We start from the raw sequence: 18176 nt of genomic DNA, 5'->3' as shown, positions 1-18176 counted from the left end.
TCACTTCTTTCATTGAATTTGTTATTTGAGTCGCAGTAATTTGTATTGATTGATGTAGGGATTTGTTTCTGAGAAATGCATTCTCTCATGTTTGTGAATAAATACACTTTATCCTACCAGCAATTCTAGAAACAAAATCATTGGCTTGAAATTTGCTCTTAAAATAATGTTGATGCTAACAGCGCTCACCGTCATTTCAGTTGATTTAACACAGACCTTTGATGTTCCTGGGCTGTACATCTGAGTCACTCACGAGATAAGCTTGCTGAGGTATCAGGGTGCTACGTTGAATTTTTAAAGAAGAAATTGTTGTTGAGTCTGAGGCGTCTTGTCTGCTAAGAGACGGAAGAAATCCAGTTTCAAAATAATTTTAAGAAAGTTCTGCCATCTCATCAGCTTAAAAACTACTGCATGCAAACCAAGCCCTTTTTTGGGCTTCAGCTGATAAGTGCCAAGTAACTTTCACGCCACACAAGTGCCAGGCAATGACCATCTCCAACAGAAGTGAGTCTAACCACCATCCCTTGACATTCAATGGCATTACCATCACTGAATCCCCCATCATCAACATCCTGGGCATCGCCATTGATCATAAACTCCATTGGACCAGCCACATAAATGCCGTGGCAACTAGAGCAGGTCAGAGGCTAGGTATTTTGCAGTGAGTGGCTCATCTCCTGACTCCCTAAAGCCTCTTCACCACCCACAAGGCACAGGTCAGGAGTATTATGGACTACTCTCTACTTGCCTGGATGGATGCAGCTGCAACAATACTCAAGAAGCTCGACACCATCCAGGACAAAGCAGTCTGCTTGATTGGGAGCCCATCCGCCATCTTAAACATCCATTCCCTCCACCACCGGTGCACCATTGCTGCAGTGTGTACCATCTACAGGATGCACTACAGCAACTCGCCAAGGCTTCTTTGGCAGCACCTCCCAAACCTACGACCGCCACACCTAGAAAGACAAGAGCGGCAGGTGCATGGGAACACCATCATTTCCAAGCTCCTCTCCAAGTCACACACTATCCCGACTTGGACATATGTCACCGATCCTTCATCGTCGCTAGGTCAAAGTCCTGGAACTTCTTGCCTAACAGCACTGTGGGAGTACCTTCACCACATGGACTACAGCGGTTCAAGAAGGCAGCTCACCACCACCTTCTCAAGGGAAACCAGGGATTAGCAATAAACGCCGGCCTTGCTAGCGATGTCCATATCCCTGGAATGAATTAAAGACTGATAATCACTGGAAATAGCCATTCATATAATGGAAAGTATAACTGTCATTATTATTTCAGTATTTACTGCCCTGTGAAAGAAAGGGATATGGTCTATCCTTCATTAGGCCAGTATGCATAGCTAAGTAGGTTGACCAAACAGTGGCTGATGCATTTGTTCATTCTGGGCAAATCCTCTAAGATTTTACTATTTTATTTGATTCTACTCAACAAATTCTAAATTCTAAAATTAAAGCAAGAAGTTTGTTGTTCTAACAGACTTGTCACCAGTTTAAACACGTCAGTGAAGACTATAATTGAAAATAAGCTGGATATGGCATTTTTACTTGCAGGTTTAAAGACATTATCCAGAATTTTTTGGTAAATCTTTTAATATTTTTGAATTAAAATAAATAATTATGTCACATAAACAACATTCCATCTTTCCCGATGGCTCAGCAAGTTTATTAAGTGAGCAGCTGAGGCATAAAGATCTGAAAGATTCTGGTTCAAACCCTATTTGTTGCTGAGATGGTTCAGCATGCTGGGGCAGTAGATGTGCTACAATTGGCTTCTGTATAAACATCTTGTCACCAGTTTAAATATGTTACAGATCATTATAATTAAAAATAAATTGGGTAAGCCAGTTTATTTGAACACCTTCCAACATTAAGATATATAATCAGCTTATTGCTCAATGGCCATTGTTGAAAAATGTTTTGCATAATAAGAAAGTTGTCCAATAACATGCGGTTACTCACGTCAGCCAACACCCACCATTTCATAGCTATTTAATGATGTTGTTCTAATTCAGTTGCTTAATGGGGAGAAAGAAGCTCTTTCTCCCCCTTTCTCTGAATCACACAAATTCACAAAGTCACGAATGTTGTTGATGCTGATCACCTTATTCTGAACTTAGCCTGAATATTTGGAGCAGTGGGGGTTGTGAACTGGCAGCCGTTGTAGCCTCTTGATTTTCTCAACTCTTCCCCCCCAAACAATGTTAATTTCCTCATCACCTGATGTCTTACCTTCATACTGCAGAAAGCCTAAAGGAGTATAGAAAGTATAGGGATGATGTAAAAAAGGAAATAAGGAAAGCAAAGAGAGGGCGTGAAAAAATATTAGCTAGTAAGATTAAAGAAAACTCAAAGATGTTTTATGAGTACATTAAGAACAAGAGGATAGCTAAGGAAAAGGTGGGACCTATCAGGGATGATAAGGGTAACTTGTGTGTAGAAGCAGAGAATGTGGGTAGGGTTTTAAATGAATATTTTGTCTCCGTATTCACAAAGGAAAGGGATGATCCAGTCATAGTAGTCAAAGAAGAGGTGTGAAATTTTGGATAAGGTAAACATAACGAGAGAGGAAATACTGGAGGGACTGGAATCCTTGAAAGTTGATAAGTCACCAGGGCCGGATGGATTGTTTCCTAGGCTATTGAAGGAAGCCAGGGAGGAAATACCGGATGCTCTGAGGATCATTTTCCAATCCTCACCAGATACAGGGGAGGTACTGGAGGACTGGAAGACTGCAAAAGTAGTACCATTGTTTAAAAAGGGTATGAGGAAAAGGCCGAACAATTATAGGCCGGTCAGTCTTACCTCGGTGGTGGGCAAACTATTAGAATCAATACTGAGAGATAGGATAAACTGTCACTTGGAAAGGCATGGTTTAATGAGGGATAGTCAGCATGGATTTGTTCAGGGAAGGTCATGCCTTGCAAATCTGATTGAATTCTTTGAGGAAGTGACAAGGAGGATTGATGAGGGTAGTGCAGTGGATGTTGTCTACATGGATTTTAGTAAGGCATTTGACAAGGTCCCACATGGCAGACTGGTCAGAAAGGTAAAAGCCCATGGGATACAGGGAAATGTGGCGAATTGGATCCAAAATTGGCTCAGTGACAGGAAACAAAGGGTAAAAGTCGATGGATGTCTTTGCGAATGGAAATCCATTTTCAGTGGTGTGCCACAAGGCTCAGTGTTGGGTCCCTTGCTGTTTGTGGTATATATTAATGATTTGGACTTGAATGGGGGCATAATTGGCAAATTACAGATGATACAAAAATTGGCCGTGTAGTTGGGAGTGAAGAGGATAGCTGTAGACTCCAAGAAGATATCAACGGGTTGGTGGAGTGGGCAGAAAAGTGGAAAATGGAGTTCAACCCGGAGAAGTGTGAGGTAATGCACTTAGGAAGGGCAAACAGTAAAAGAGAATACGCAGTAAATGGGAATATATTGAGAGGGGTAGAGGAAGTGAGAGACCTTGGAGTGCATGTGCACAGGTTCCTGAAGGTGGCAGTGCAGGTAGATACGGTTGTGAAGAAGGCATACGGAATGCCCTCCGTTATTAGCCGAGGTATAGAATACAAAAGCAGGGATGTAATGATGGAACTGTATAAAACGCTGGTAAGGCCACAGCTGGAGTATTGTGCGCAGTTCTGGTCACCACATTACAGGGAGGACGTAATTGCTCTGGAGAGAGTGCAGAGAAGATTTACAAGAATGTTGGCAGGGCTTGAAAATTGCAGCTATGAGGAGAGATTGGATAGGCTGAAGTTGTTTTCCTTGGAGCAGAGGAGACTGAGGGGAGACTTGATTGAGGTGTACAAAATTATGAGGGGCCTAGCTAGAGTAGATAGGAAGTACCTGTTTCCCCTAGCGGAGAGTTCAAGAACTAGAGGACATAGATTTAAGCTGATTGGCGGAAGGATTAGAGGGGACATAAGGAAAAACCTTTTTACCCAGTGGGTGGTAGGTGTATGTAATTCGCTGCCCGAATTGGTGGTAGAGGCAAAGACCCTCAACTCTTTTAAAAAGTACCTGGACCTGCACCTAAAGTGCTATAAGCTGCGGGGCTACAGACTGGGTGCTGGAAGGTGGGATTGGAATGGGCATCTGGTTGTTCTTCGAGCCGGCGTGGACACGATGGGCAGAATGGCCCCCTTCTGTGCTGTATCTTTGCTATGGTTCTATGGTTCTAACTACAATTTTACACAAACTGCAATAAGATGTTAAATAAAGCATAAAACAACCTCAGGTCTCTCGTTAAAAAAAAATAGAAACTTTGCAGACATAACACAAATATAACTTGTGGAAAAGGGACAAATTTGGAGGTAAACCTTTAAATCAAAAGCACAGACAACAGCCTCAAGGAGACATTGTCCAATCACCCTGTTTTTTTTTAAATTGATAATCCTGGTATTAAAATGATGCCAGTTGGAAAATCTAGGCTATTTTGTCTGACTTCTATGTCCATTTGGTCCTCTGCTGGTTTTGAGGCTAAACTATAGTAGGCTTCATTTGCTATATTTTTTCAGCTGGATACCGTGCTCAAATTCACCCTAATATTAAATGGTATTACTGTTTATTATCAATTTAACAAATAGTGCATTGGGGTAACTATAATATTTCTCCCAACTTAAGCTCTGTCAGTGCTAATATTGACAACATTTACTGAAACAATGCCTTTATTTGATTATTTTAATGATATAAATGTAATGGTTCCCTCACACAATTATCAACTTCTATTAAATATGCTGTACTCTCACTTGATTAAGTACATCATTTGATAGAATTGCTTCAGCTAAACCACAAATGGATGAATCACACCTCATCGATGCAGGTTCCATAATAAATAAAGGACTTGATAGTTGGACAGACCCTAAATGAAGTCGTCATCCCATAATAGGGCAAGTGATTTGTTACTGTCCAGGTCTGCTCAGAAACTACCATTTCACTGGGACTTTTTACAAAAATAGTGATGCATAGGCAGCAAATCACACCACACGCAGTAAGTGTAGAAAATTACTGGGTATCTCATCACAATGAATCACTTGCCGTAGCCATTAATTTTAGCTCCTTATCAACGTTCAGTAAACTATGGGTTGACACTTTATATCTCTACAACATCATTGTGCTGAGCTTAGAGCTTTGGGCCCAGATTTTCATGCAACGGTGATGTAAATTTAGCCTTCTCGAGCGCCAATCTCGCTGCCGATAACTTCTTCCATATTTTTCTGAATTTCTAATTAGAAAACTCCGCAGCGAGCATGGCAGCGAATCAGAAGCAGCGCGGCCATTTTGTTTCAGCGATTCAACAAATACATTTGTTCAGTTCGCTGAGCCAGAAGTACTCATTCCCTCCCAGCAGCCTCTCCTTCTCCGGGAAAGTGGTCAGGCAGGATCAGCCGCCCGTCTCTGCGATAATTCAAACACATCCCCGAAGAGGAATCCATCCTGAGTCTGTAAAATAATGGTCCCTGTTGTCCCTGGGAAGCACCTTGATGTTGTTCCTGGGAAACATTATGATTGAATGATTCCAATTTTTAAACCCTCTTCTGGCATTTCCTAAATTGAGTGAAGGCGCTGTGTGATTTAACTCTTGCAAAAAGTCAGCATCAGGCTGCCCAAGAGCTAAGCAAACAAACTCAGGCCAACTGTTTAAAGGTACCTGGGGCATGATTTTGACCTGGAGCTGGGAACTCAGCGGGTGGGTATATATTCACGTGGGAAACCCGGGAGTGAGTTGAGCGCGTTGGAATTGGCGATCGCAACTCAAGTGAAGGTAATTATTTTTGCTTCTGGCTTTCCTGTGCGACAGCCAGCCAGATTGACAGGCTGGGGGGGGGCCGATCTCTCATCAGAGGGTCTCGGCCATCGGTGGCGGGGGGGTGCCCTGGTCGGCGGATCGCAGAGGTCTGATTGCGGCAGGTAAGTTTTTTTTAAATGTTTCTCTTTACTCAGAGTAATGTGAATGATCAAGTGTTCTGTGCATATTCAAACATTTCTCCAATATTCCTCTTTATAATATTCAGCATCACTGGGCATATCATCCAAAATGTGCATATTTGGAAATCTGCAAAGAACATTTTTTAAGGTGAACTAAGAATAATTCTTGCCATAATACTCCCAGCTTTAGGTATTTGGAAATGAAGACCTACGATAAAAGAACAAATTGCTAATTTGAGCAAATGAACATTTCAAGTATAACATCGGTTGTTTTGGTAATTATATAATCTCTTTGAATTTAAAAGTCTGTTGAAAAGGCGATTTTGCATTCCATATCTATTTCTAGTGGGATTTTAGCAACTAGTTGACATTATTTTAGCACTGTAAACAGTCTGTGTACAGAAACAACTACTAACTAGTTTCCTTTATGTTAAAGTCATGTATAAATGATATAGAGAAATAAAAAACGGTGCATCCAAGGAACACAGAATCAACAATTAACACAACAAAAGGTATGGATTTGTTCAGGGAAGGTCGTGTCTGACTAATTTGATTGAATTTTTTGAGGAGGCAACAAGGAGGGTTGATGTAGTCTATATGGATTTTAGCAAGGCTTTTGACAAGATCCTACATGACAGACTGGTCAGAAAAGTAAAAGCCCATGGGATCCAAGGGAAAGCGGCAAGTTGGATCCAAAATTAGCTCAGTGGCAGGAAGCAAAGGGTAATGGTCGACAGGTGTTTTTGTGACTGGAAGGCTGTTTCCAGTGGGGTTCTGCAGGGCTTGGTACTTGGTCCCTTGCTTTTTGTGGTATATATCAATGATTTAGACTTAAATGTAGGGGCCATGATTATGAAGTTTGCAGATAATACAAAAATTGGCCGTTTGGTTGATAGTGAGGAAGAAAGCTGCAGACTGCAGGAAGATATCAATGGACGGGTCAGGTGAGCAGAAAAGTGGCAAATGGAATTTAATCCAGTGTGAGGTAATGCATTTGGGGAGGGCAAACAAAGAAAGGGAATACACAATAAATGGTAGGAGTGTAGAGGAACAGAGGGACTGAGAAGTGTAGAGGAACAGAGGGACCATGGAGTGCATGTCCACAGATTCCTGAAGGTAGCAGGACAGGTAGATAAGGTGGTTAAGAAGGCATACTCTCCCTTATTAGCGGAGACATAGAATATAAGAGCAGGGAGATTATGTTAGAACTGTGTAAAACACTAGTTAGGTCGCAGCTTGAGTACTGCGTACAGTTCTGGTCACCACATTACTGAAAAGGTATGATTGCACTAGAGACGGTGCAGAGGAGATTTACGAGGATGTTGTCAGGACTGAAGAATTTTTAGCTATGAGGAAAGATTGGATAGACTGGGGTTGTTTTCTTTGGAACAGAGGAGGCTGAGAGGAGAATTAATTGAGATGTATAAAATTCTGAGGGGCCTAGAGTGAATAGGAAGGACCTATTTCCCTTAGCATTGAGGTCAATAACCTGGGAGCGTAGATTTAAGGTAATTGGTAGAAGGATTAGAGGGGAGTTGAGGAGACATTTTTTCACCCAGAGGGTGATGGGGTTCTGGAACTCACTGCCTTTAAGAGTGGTAGAGGCAGAAACCCTCATCTCATTTGAAAAGTACTTGGATATGTATATGAAGTGCCGTAACCTACAAGGCTACGGACCAGGAGCTGAAAAGTAGGAATCGGTTGGATAGCTCTTTTTTCGCTGGCATGAACACAATGGACACGATGGGCTGAATAGCCTCCTTCTGTGCCATAAATATCTATGATTCTATTATACTCCATGCTATATCAAGCCTCCTGTTTTCAAAAGATCATTTATTTAATAACGTACACAAACAGGTCCAATCTCTTAAGGATATGGCAAAACTCAAAACAATCAATCACCAATGATGTCTGCGAAGTGAACTTTTAGTCTCACAGTTTATGGTTACCATAATGACAATACCTGTGTATATTTTGCAAATGTTGCAAATCTTTTACCTACTTCTGTTCTGATAATTACCTTCAGCATGGTTCCACTAAAGTTTCAGTTTCTAATGTTTTCTGTAAGGTAGAAGGGGGTTTTCCACTGCTTTACATTTCCTCTATACTGTGTCATTCAATTTATGATTCTTCCCATGGATTCAGCGTGCCAAAATTCGAATACTAAAGTTTCTGTCACCTCTGAGACAATGCGACGCTGAGAGGCAGCAGCAGAATTGCAAGGCAAGGTCCTAGGCCCAGTACACCTCCACACTCTCTTGCATTTTCTTCAGCATGGAATGGCTGACAGGTGTCCAGACGTCTTCTAATTTTCTGAGATCTGTGATTATCACATTTCAGGGATTCATTACACATTATTTCCATAGGGGCCATTGTAATTGGTCCAATAGTGCATTTGTAGCTGGTATCTCCACCTTCCATGAAGTGGTTATTGCTTGGAATCTGCTGGATCATAAACGTCTTGTGGCAGTCTTCACAGTTGATTGCTCCTTCAGTTTCCTTTAGAATTCGTTCAGATACAGACTGGATATTCAGTATTACATGGCTGGAAAAATTGCTTAGGTCTCTGTGCTCACCGATACGGCCCTTCTCACCTTCTTTTCACTGGTGAGATTGAGAAGCCGTGGGAACCCCGTGCAGGTAAAGTCAAATTGGTTTCATACTTAGAATCAACAAAAAATGAAGTTCCTCAACTATTTCAATGAGGTAAATTGCCCCTTCAACAATCCGCCCGCCAGCATTAAGTGGGGATGGGACTTCTGGGTTTCGGATGTGCGTGCGCATCCAAACACACCCGAGTTAAACCCGGAAGTGGGCTCTTGGAGCCGGGTTGCGCTCGCGCTTCAAAAAGCTGCTGTTTTAACCTCCTGTCTGCTCCGAACTCACCTGTTCTATTAAAATTACCCCCCTGATCTCTGAGCAATAGCTCACGCTGCTGCCAAGTTACCAAGGGCCATACCAGAATCATCAATTTTGTGTAAGTGGCAGCAATGTGAACACTGGTGTTAATCCACGAAAATCGCGATCGCTGCGGGGGTTGGGGGTTGTCATTAACTTCTCACTGTTTTCTGCCAGGGTAATGGCGGAGCAGCGCAAAAATCCCAGGAAAATATGGAGTGGCCTAATTATTGGCGTTAGTCACTTACTCCATAATTTCCTCTCTTTTGTGCATCGTTCACGGGGCTGTACACTGTAGATGTGCCGTTACAATGTTGCATGTCCTCAGGAAAATTAGGAGAAATGCTGAATCTCAATAGATAAATGATCAATCTTAACCCTTCATTAAAGGGGCATTATGGGATGATCAGGTTATTCTGGGAACTCTCCAGCAAATCCACAGTGTTGGCTGTGGTGAGAAGCACTGAATTTGAAATATGTGTTTTAAATGTTGTTTCATTGAGCTGCGTTTATGAAAGCCAATGGCAGCATGCGTGATTGCCATTTTGTTCCTGATTGTGTTGTCCTGCCTTAATGAACAAAATGTCTTGTGAGACACTTTGATTTGGCAATACTTGACCTTTAAATCATAATTTCTCCTTGTTTAAGAATTTTGCAGTTAAACATCAGAATGAGACACTCTGATTTGGCAATACTGCTCTTTTAATTCATATTTTCTCCTGAGTTAAGAATTTTGCAGTTAAATATCAAAATTTCACAAATTTGCTAACTTTGTCACATCTTCAGCCACAATGCAGGAGAGCTGATATGAGTTTTATTTTTAATTTCTATTGAAGTTTAAATGATATAGCAATCACTTTACACATGCATGTTGCAATAACTATAAATGACAGGCATTCTGAGAGGACATATGTAAGTAATTTGATTACGGTTCAGTCTTTAATCAAAATGGCTAGGAGTATGCCTTGTCCCAAAGCATAAAAGTTTTATTAAGAAGTTACAAGATAAGTCGTAAAGATGTTAAAATACAATAGTACAATTGCAACACATGAAGTAAGACGTTGAGATACAACCAGGCAAAGCTTAACATCGACAAGGTTCCCGAGTTGATCAATCCCGTATGGCCCTTGTAATAAGATATTGAGTGGCCCAGTCTTCACTCCAAGAATATTCTAACATCTAATCTTTATGCTTTTACTTATATACCCACACTGACACCTTAAAATTTGCTGTACCCTAAACCTGCTTTGTGTCCGTATGTCAATCAATTTCTCTGTAAGCCAAAAAGATAGTAGCGCTTCCCATGCCATCATGCTTATAAACGTTGATAATAAAATGGAGACATGGCATCTCATGATGTGATCATCCACAAACACATTTGTCAACAAGGTTGAGACAATCTCGAGTACTTGAACAACAATATCCAAAGAGGGCCTGTGTGAAATGTTGTTTCTTACATATCCCATCTATTGAGCCGAAGGGGTGTCCCACTTAAGCTTAACTCCTGGCTCGGTAGTGCAATACCTCCATGTTGTCTTACGTTATGTTTCCCACCATTTATCCTTTCCAGCTGTCCTATATCCTTTTCTATGGTTGCATTTCATTGTTATAGATCAATTAGGTGGTGCTCTGATGTGACCATCCCATCAAGTACAGATTTTAGACTCAGTGACAGTGGTGGAATCGGAAGTCCAAACTGTATAACCGCCTTCTCGACTTCCTCCCTTAACCATTTCCACCTGAATTTCATAGCATTATGAATGTTCACTGGGATCAGGACTGAGCGTGCAATGATGGTAAGCAAAGTCCGATGTTGTTACAGTAACGGCCTCTTCCCATGACTTGCTCATTCCGATTTCCATCTTTGAATACTAACAGTACAATTAGAGGAGTGCTCATCTAGGGTGAAACCATAAGCCAGGACACAGTTCTGATGCCACCCAGGTTTCACCATTCTTTGCCAATACCATTGGATAGTTAACTAATTCCTTTTGTATGTTGTCGCAGCCGCATACAGTGTGTCTGCCTCGGTGGTTGCTTGTCTGTCTGTCTCTGTCTCTCGGAGCTGGCAGCTAGCCTGTTTATATTTAACCCTTTCAATCCCACACAGATGTACATAGGATGGATGAATGTTTTTAATGGTTTTCACCAATTCCCTCAGGTGAGAAGGGTTCAGAATATTCAAACTCCCCCTCATCACCCATGTTAAATTTAAAAGCTCATCGGAATTATAGCCCAGGAAGAATAACCCCTTTAACTGAAACAAACCCTGGAAAGAAAATTGAGAGACTAGCTCTCTGCCTTATCGCCCGAGGTTTTTTTTTCTCTCTCTCTCTCTTCCAATTAGAGGGTGAGAAGGTTGATTCTCAAACAAGCGTACTGAGCTTGAATAAAGGAGACTATGATGGTATGAGAGCGGAATTGATTAAAGTGGACTGGGAAAATAGATTAAAGGGTAAGACGGTACATGAGCAGTGGTGTTCATTTAGGGAGTTATTTTACAACTTTCAAAATAAATATATTCCACTGAGGAAAAAAGGGTGTAAAAGAAATGACAGCCATCCGTGGCTAAGTAAAGAAATCAAGGATAGTATCCGACTAAAAACAAGGACATATAAGGTAGCCAAACTTAGTGGGAGGATAGAAGATTGGGAATTCTTCAAAAGACAGCAAAAAGTAACTAAAGGATTGATTAAGAAAGGGAAGTTAGATTATGAAAAGAAATTAGCAAAAAATATAAAAACAGATAGCAAGAGTTTCTATAGTTATATAAAAAGAAAAAGGGTGGCTAAGGCAAACATAGGTCCCTTAGAGGATGAGACCGGGAAATTAATGGTGGGAAACATGGAGATGGCAAAAATGCTGAACAAATATTTTGTTTCAGTCTTTACAGTAGAGGACACTAAGAATATCCCAACACTGGACAAACAGGGGACTCTCGGGGGGGAGGAGCTAAATACGATTAAAATCACTCAGGAGATGGTACTCAGTAAAATAATGGGACTCAAGGCGGATAAATCCCCTGGACCTGATGGCTTCCATCCTAGGGTCTTGAGGGAAGTGGCAGTAGGGATTGTGGATGCTTTGGTGATAGTTTTCCAAAATTCCCTGGACTCAGGAGAGGTCCCGGCAGATTGGAAAACTGCTAATGTAACACCGTTATTTAAAAAGGGTAGTAGGCAGAAGGCTGGAAATTATAGGCCAGTTAGCTTAACATCTGTGGTGGGTAAAATTTTGGAGTCTATTATTAAGGAGACAGTAACGGAACATTTAGATAAGCATAATTTAATAGGACAAAGTCAGCATGGCTTTATGAAGGGGAAGTCATGTCTGACAAATTTGCTTGAGTTCTTCGAGGATATAACGTATAGGGTGGATAAAGGGGAACCAGTGGACATAGTGTATTTAGACTTCCAGAAGGCATTCGACAAGGTGCCACATAAAAGATTATTACTTAAGATAAAAAATCACGGGATTGGGGGTAATATTCTGGCATGGGTGGAGGATTGGTTATCGAACAGGAAGCAGAGAGTTGGGATAAATGGTTCATTTTCGGACTGGCAACCAGTAACCAGTGGTGTTCCACAGGGGTCGGTGCTGGGTCCCCAACTCTTTACAATCTATATTAACGATTTGGAGGAGGGGACTGAGTGCAACATATCAAAATTTGCAGATGATACAAAGATGGGAGGGAAAGTAGAGAGTGAGGAGGACATAAAAAACCTGCAAGGGGATATAGACAGGCTGGGTGAGTGGGCGGAGATTTGGCAGATGCAATATAATATTGGAAAATGTGAGGTTATGCACTTTGGCAGGAAAAATCAGAGAGCAAGTTATTTTCTTAATGGCGAGAGACTGGAAAGTACTGCAGTACAAAGGGATCTGGGGGTCCTAGTGCAAGAAAATCAAAAAGTTGGTATGCAGGTGCAGCAGGTGATCAAGAAAGCCAACGGAATGTTGGCTTTTATTGCTAGGGGGATAGAATATAAAAACAAGGAGGTATTGCTGCAGTTATATAAGGTATTGGTGAGACCGCACCTGGAATACTGCATACAGTTTTGGTCTCCATACTTAAGAAAAGACATACTTGCTCTCGAGGCAGTACAAAGAAGGTTCACTCGGTTAATCCCGGGGATGAGGGGGCGGACATATGAGGAGAGGTTGAGTAGATTGGGACTCTACTCATTGGAGTTCAGAAGAATGAGAGGCGATCTTATTGAAACATATAAGATTGTGAAGGGTCTTGATCGGGTGGATGCAGTAAGGATGTTCCCAAAGATGGGTGAAACTAGAACGAGGGGGCATAATCATAGAATAAGGGGCTGCTCTTTCAAAACTGAGATGAGGAGAAACTTCTTCACTCAGAGGGTGGTCGGTCTGTGGAATTTGCTGCCCCAGGAAGCTGTGGAAGCTACATCATTAGATAAATTTAAAACAGAAATAGACAGTTTCCTAGAAGTAAAGGGAATTAGGGGTTATGGGGAGCGGGCAGGAAATTGGACATGAAGCTGAGTTCGGATCGGTCAATGCCCTGTGGGTGGCGGAGAGGGCCCAGGGGCTATGTGGCCGGGTCCTGCTCCGACTTCTTGTGTTCTTTAGATTTGTGGTTGGGATCAGATCAGCCATGATCTTATTGAATGGCGGAGCAGGCTCGAGGGGCCGATTGGCCTACTCCTGCTCCAATTTCTTATGTTCTTATGTTCTTATGTTCCGCCCTGTGCTTCTCAAAATTCATTATTCACGTTGCTTGACTCCATATCAGACATGCCCAAGGCCTACATATTCTCAACGTCACCCTTATCTTGAAACCTGCAATGTAAGCTTTCAGCTCAGCTGTTGCTCTGCATTCTGGGTGGTTTTAACTTGGCTATTTCATGATCCTTAGCTACTGTCCTATGATTCCTAGCTCTCTTATGTTTATAAGCGTGTGCTGTTTATGCATTAAGATGTCTAACCTAAACGTTGAGTGGTTTATATAGTTCATATGTTAAAAACACCTCATCTAAACGTAAATTTAGATGCCGAAGCAACTAGTTCCTGGCCCCTCATTCTTTAATCAAAGCAGCCAGTTCCAAGTTCTGGATTTTCTGTAACAGTCTCTTAATTAATCATTTGAACCAACACACTGTACTACTTAGAATTATGAGGACAATTATCCGGGCTATGATAAAACCCATTGATATTATTCTAGCCCATGGGTGCTGACCTATGTTGTAAACCAATTCCCACCAGGCCTGATTCCCAAGGGTAGATGTCACCTTTTTAACATCAGCATTACATTGGTTCATATTCATGGCAGTCTATCAATATTAGGGTTTTTAAACTACAGAAATAATCCAAGAAAATGTTTCCATTTCCTACTTCTCAGTCTTAATCTCCAACAGCCCCTGGTTACCCTGCATGGCCTTATCTAAGGTCCTCATCTTGTTAGCATCACATACCTTTCTCGAGCCATTTGCTCTTTTAGTTTAAGTTTCATTTGGATAACAATATTCATCAGTATACAAACAAAGAAAATGGTAATACATTACAGAGAAAGCTACAGTATACTGAAAAAGTATCATGGATTAAAAAGATTCTCCAGCTCTCCTTTTACCATCATCCATCTTGTGGATAATTCTTGCTAAGTACTATTTCTCCCTTACCCTCAGTTGTCCCAATTTCATTGTTAGCTCAAAGGAAACCAACCCTGAATTTTGGAAATCTAAATTCTGTGTTCCTCTTCACTTTAATTAGTTGGTTTTTCCACGGAGCATGTGTCAATACCTTAATTAAAAGGTTTTCTCACTCTCCTGAGCCACATTAACCACTTCATGTCGTGCTGTTGTCAAGTAACTGAGCATGTCTGAGACCCGTTCTTCAGTCCACCTTCTTCGTGCATTTCCACAAGCTAACTGCCTCACATTTGCACATACACATGATCCCAAGATCATGCCACACTTGACATCAGATACAAGCAATTTCTGGGCTTTCAGGTTATCTTATCAAAAGATCGGCAGGTGTCTGGAGATCTTTGCTTATCTCCCCCTGCATGGTTCCGATGTCTGGGTAGTGGCCAGGCTATCAAAAGCATTTTTTTATTGTTCAGTATAGCAAGGACACAAACAACTCCAAGAGAATACTCCCACCTGCATTTTTCTGACTTTCACTAGAAAGTACTCGTGGGTGCTCTCGCACATCTTTCAATCACCTAGGACAATGACCCGAGACCCCATTTGGTGGTGCACTTTCTCTGCTTCAGTCACATACCTTCCATCATTTCCTCATACTATTTTACACATCCCATTAATTACCATTTCATCTCATTCATGAGCCCTGGAGCCCTGTCCAGTATGATATTATCATTAACCCTTAAAACATAGACTAAACATCCCCAACTTGGTCCAAGTTATCAACACATTTTTGTTTATTTTACTTAACCTCTTCTTGGACCTTTCATTTCCCAAAATATCCCATTTTGTCATTTCAAAATTATCCCAATTCTAAATGTCAACATTGTTGGACTGACCGAATTTGTCAATGTTCAATTTTATTTCCTCAAAAAAAATTGCCTCCTTGATACACAGCAATGGGCAGGAACCACTTAGGCCGGACTCTTTTTTAAAAAATAAAATTTGATTATCCCCTTAAACTTCAGGTAAATTTTCCCTTCTCGAGTGCTTAAACAGCAACTCATACCAATTTATCTTATCAATTCCAATTTTAGAAACAAATTATGCCCAGGCTTGGTGGTTTCACATTAGAGACAGAAGTGCTTGTAGTTACTTTTGAAGCTAACTCCCATATCTCCACCCTTTGAGCACTCTGTCTCGGAAGATAACAAATGACCCTGAATGGGTTAAAGCCGAGCCTTTGCAAGGCAAAGTCTTAGTCCAAATCATCACCACACTGTGACATTTGATATCTGCCAATGTCTGCAGATAAGGTCGAAAATTCTTAACACCACTGGATTGCTTCCTGCACCAACACTTTTCCAGCCAAGGTTGCTCCATAACATTGTGAAGCCACCTTTATGTCAAAGGACTACTCTCGATAATCCGACACCATCAACACTCATGTGGTCCTGAAAACCAAGATCCCTTGCTTTAAAAGGAAAGATAAACAGAAAATCCATTGTGGCTTTGCTTGAAAGCCCAAGGGGTTAATTTGTCAATTCATGACTTCTTTCTGTCGCCATGGGGAAATATCCACTCAAATCAAGAAATTTAAAATTTAATAATGCCCAATGTATGTTTACATTCAGCAATGTAAAAGTTGTTGCTTGGTGAATTAAAAACAGCTGTCATTGGAAGGGGTTAACTTTGTTGCAGTAAAAAAGAAAGAACCAGACAGCATCAGACTCACACAGCTTGCGTCTGCAGATTTCACGCTAAGAATTTTTAAAAACGTTGCCGAATGAAAAAGAATCAAACTCCATTTTGCTTCTTTTTTAAAAAGTCTTTGTGCTGTTAAAACTTGCACAAAGATCCCATTACAATTAAATTCTGGATTAACTTTAAACATATTCTTGTCGGAGTAGAAAACATTTCAGTTCGTTCATCTCATTTTAAAAAGAATAGGTTGTGCCTAGCCTTTTTATCCACACGTTTCAGGTTAAACTCCAATTGTTGTTAAAGTATTTAGTATTTACTTAAGAGATGTCCAAAGTGCTATTGACTCTTGGATAGTTAGTCCAACTGCAAGATATCGCCAGATTGTTGTCATAGAGATAGCAGGAGATCCTTTAATCAAGGTAAACCCAAAGATATTTTATAAATACATTAAGAGCAAGAGGATAACTAAGGAAAGAGTAGATCCTATTAGAGACCAAAAAGGTAACCAAGATGTGGAGGTTTTTTTTAAATTCGTTCATGGGATGTGGGCGTCGCTGGCGAGGCCGGCATTTATTGCCCATCCCTAATTGCCCTTGAGAAGGTGGTGGTGAGCCGCCTTCTTGAACCGCTGCAGTCCGTGTGGTGAAGGTTCTCCCACAGTGCTGTTAGGAAGGGAGTTCCAGGATTTTGACCCAGTGACAATGAAGGAACGGCGATATATTTCCAAGTCGGGATGCTGTGTGACTTGGAGGGGAATGTGCAGGTGGTGTTGTTCCCATGTACCTGCTGCTCTTGTCCTTCTAGGTGGTAGAGGTCGCGGGTTTGAGAGGTGCTGTCGAAGAAGCCTTGGCAATTGCTGCAGTGCATCCTGTGGATGGTACACACTGCAGCCACAGTGCGCTGGTGGTGAAGGGAGTGAATGTTTAGGGTGGTGGATGGGGTGCCAATCAAGTGGGCTGCTTTGTCCTGGATGGTGTCGAGCTTCTTGAGTGTTGTTGGAGCTGCACTCATCCAGGCAAGTGGAGAGTATTCCATCACACTCCTGACTTGTGCCCTGTAGATGGTGGAAAGGCTTTGGGGAGTCAGGAGGTGAGTCACTCGTCGCAGAATACCCAGCCTCTGACCTGTTCTTGTAGCCACAGTATTTATATGGCTGGTCCAGTTAAGTTTCTGGTCAATGGTGACCCCCAGGATGTTGATGGTGGGGGATGTTGGTATGGTTCTTAATGAATACTTTGCATCTGTCTTCACAAAAGGGAGGGATGATGCAGACATTGTAGTTAACGAGGAGTGTGAAATATTGGATGGGACAAACTTCGTGAGAGAGAAAGTATTAAGGGGATTAGCATCTTTGAAACATAGAAACATAGAAAATAGGAGCAGGAGTAGGCCATTCGGCCCTTCAAGCCTGCTCCGCCATTCAATATGATCATGGCAGATCCTCTATCTCAATACCATATTCCCGCTCTCTATACCCCTTGATACCTTTTATGTCTAGAAATCTATCTAGCTCCTTCTTAATTACATTCAGTGACTTGGCTTCCACAGCCTTCTGTGGTAGAGAATTCCACAGGTTCACCACCATCTGAGTGAAGAAATTTCTCCTCATCTCAGTCCTAAATGTCCTACCCCGTATCCTGAGATTGTGACCCCTCGTTCTGGACCCCCCAGCCAGGGGAAACATCCTCTCTGCATCCAGTCTGTCTAGCCCTGTCAGAATTTTATATGTTTCAATGAGATCCCCTCTCATTCTTCTAAACTCGAGTGAATACAGGCCGATTTGACCCAATCTCTCCTCATACGACAGTCCTGCCATCCCAGGGATCAGTCTGGTGAAAGTAGAAAAGTAGAAAAGTTGAAAGTAGATACATCACCAGGGCCAGATGAAATGTATCCCAGGCTGTTAAAAGAAGCAAGGGAGAAAATAGCGGAGGCTTTGACCATCATTTTCCAATCCTCTCTGGATGCAGGTGTGGTGCCAGAGGATTGGAAGACTGCTAACATTGTACCA

The 18176-nt window shown here is 41.6% G+C and overlaps 1 long non-coding RNA gene across 2 annotated transcripts in view; it reads right to left on the bottom strand.

Moving 5' to 3' along the window:
• LOC137299945 (uncharacterized) overlaps positions 1-18176 on the bottom strand; it is a 104979-nt gene that overhangs the window by 56045 nt on the left and 30758 nt on the right. For both annotated transcript variants that reach the window (XR_010958011.1, XR_010958010.1), the window contains exon 3: positions 190-335. This is a non-coding gene — a long non-coding RNA (uncharacterized lncRNA). The remainder of the gene's footprint in view (positions 1-189; positions 336-18176) is intronic.

The sequence above is a fragment of the Heptranchias perlo genome, chromosome 30 (assembly GCF_035084215.1).
Source record: "Heptranchias perlo isolate sHepPer1 chromosome 30, sHepPer1.hap1, whole genome shotgun sequence".
Taxonomy (NCBI): domain Eukaryota; kingdom Metazoa; phylum Chordata; class Chondrichthyes; order Hexanchiformes; family Hexanchidae; genus Heptranchias; species Heptranchias perlo.
This window is presented reverse-complemented; position numbering and strand designations above follow the sequence as displayed.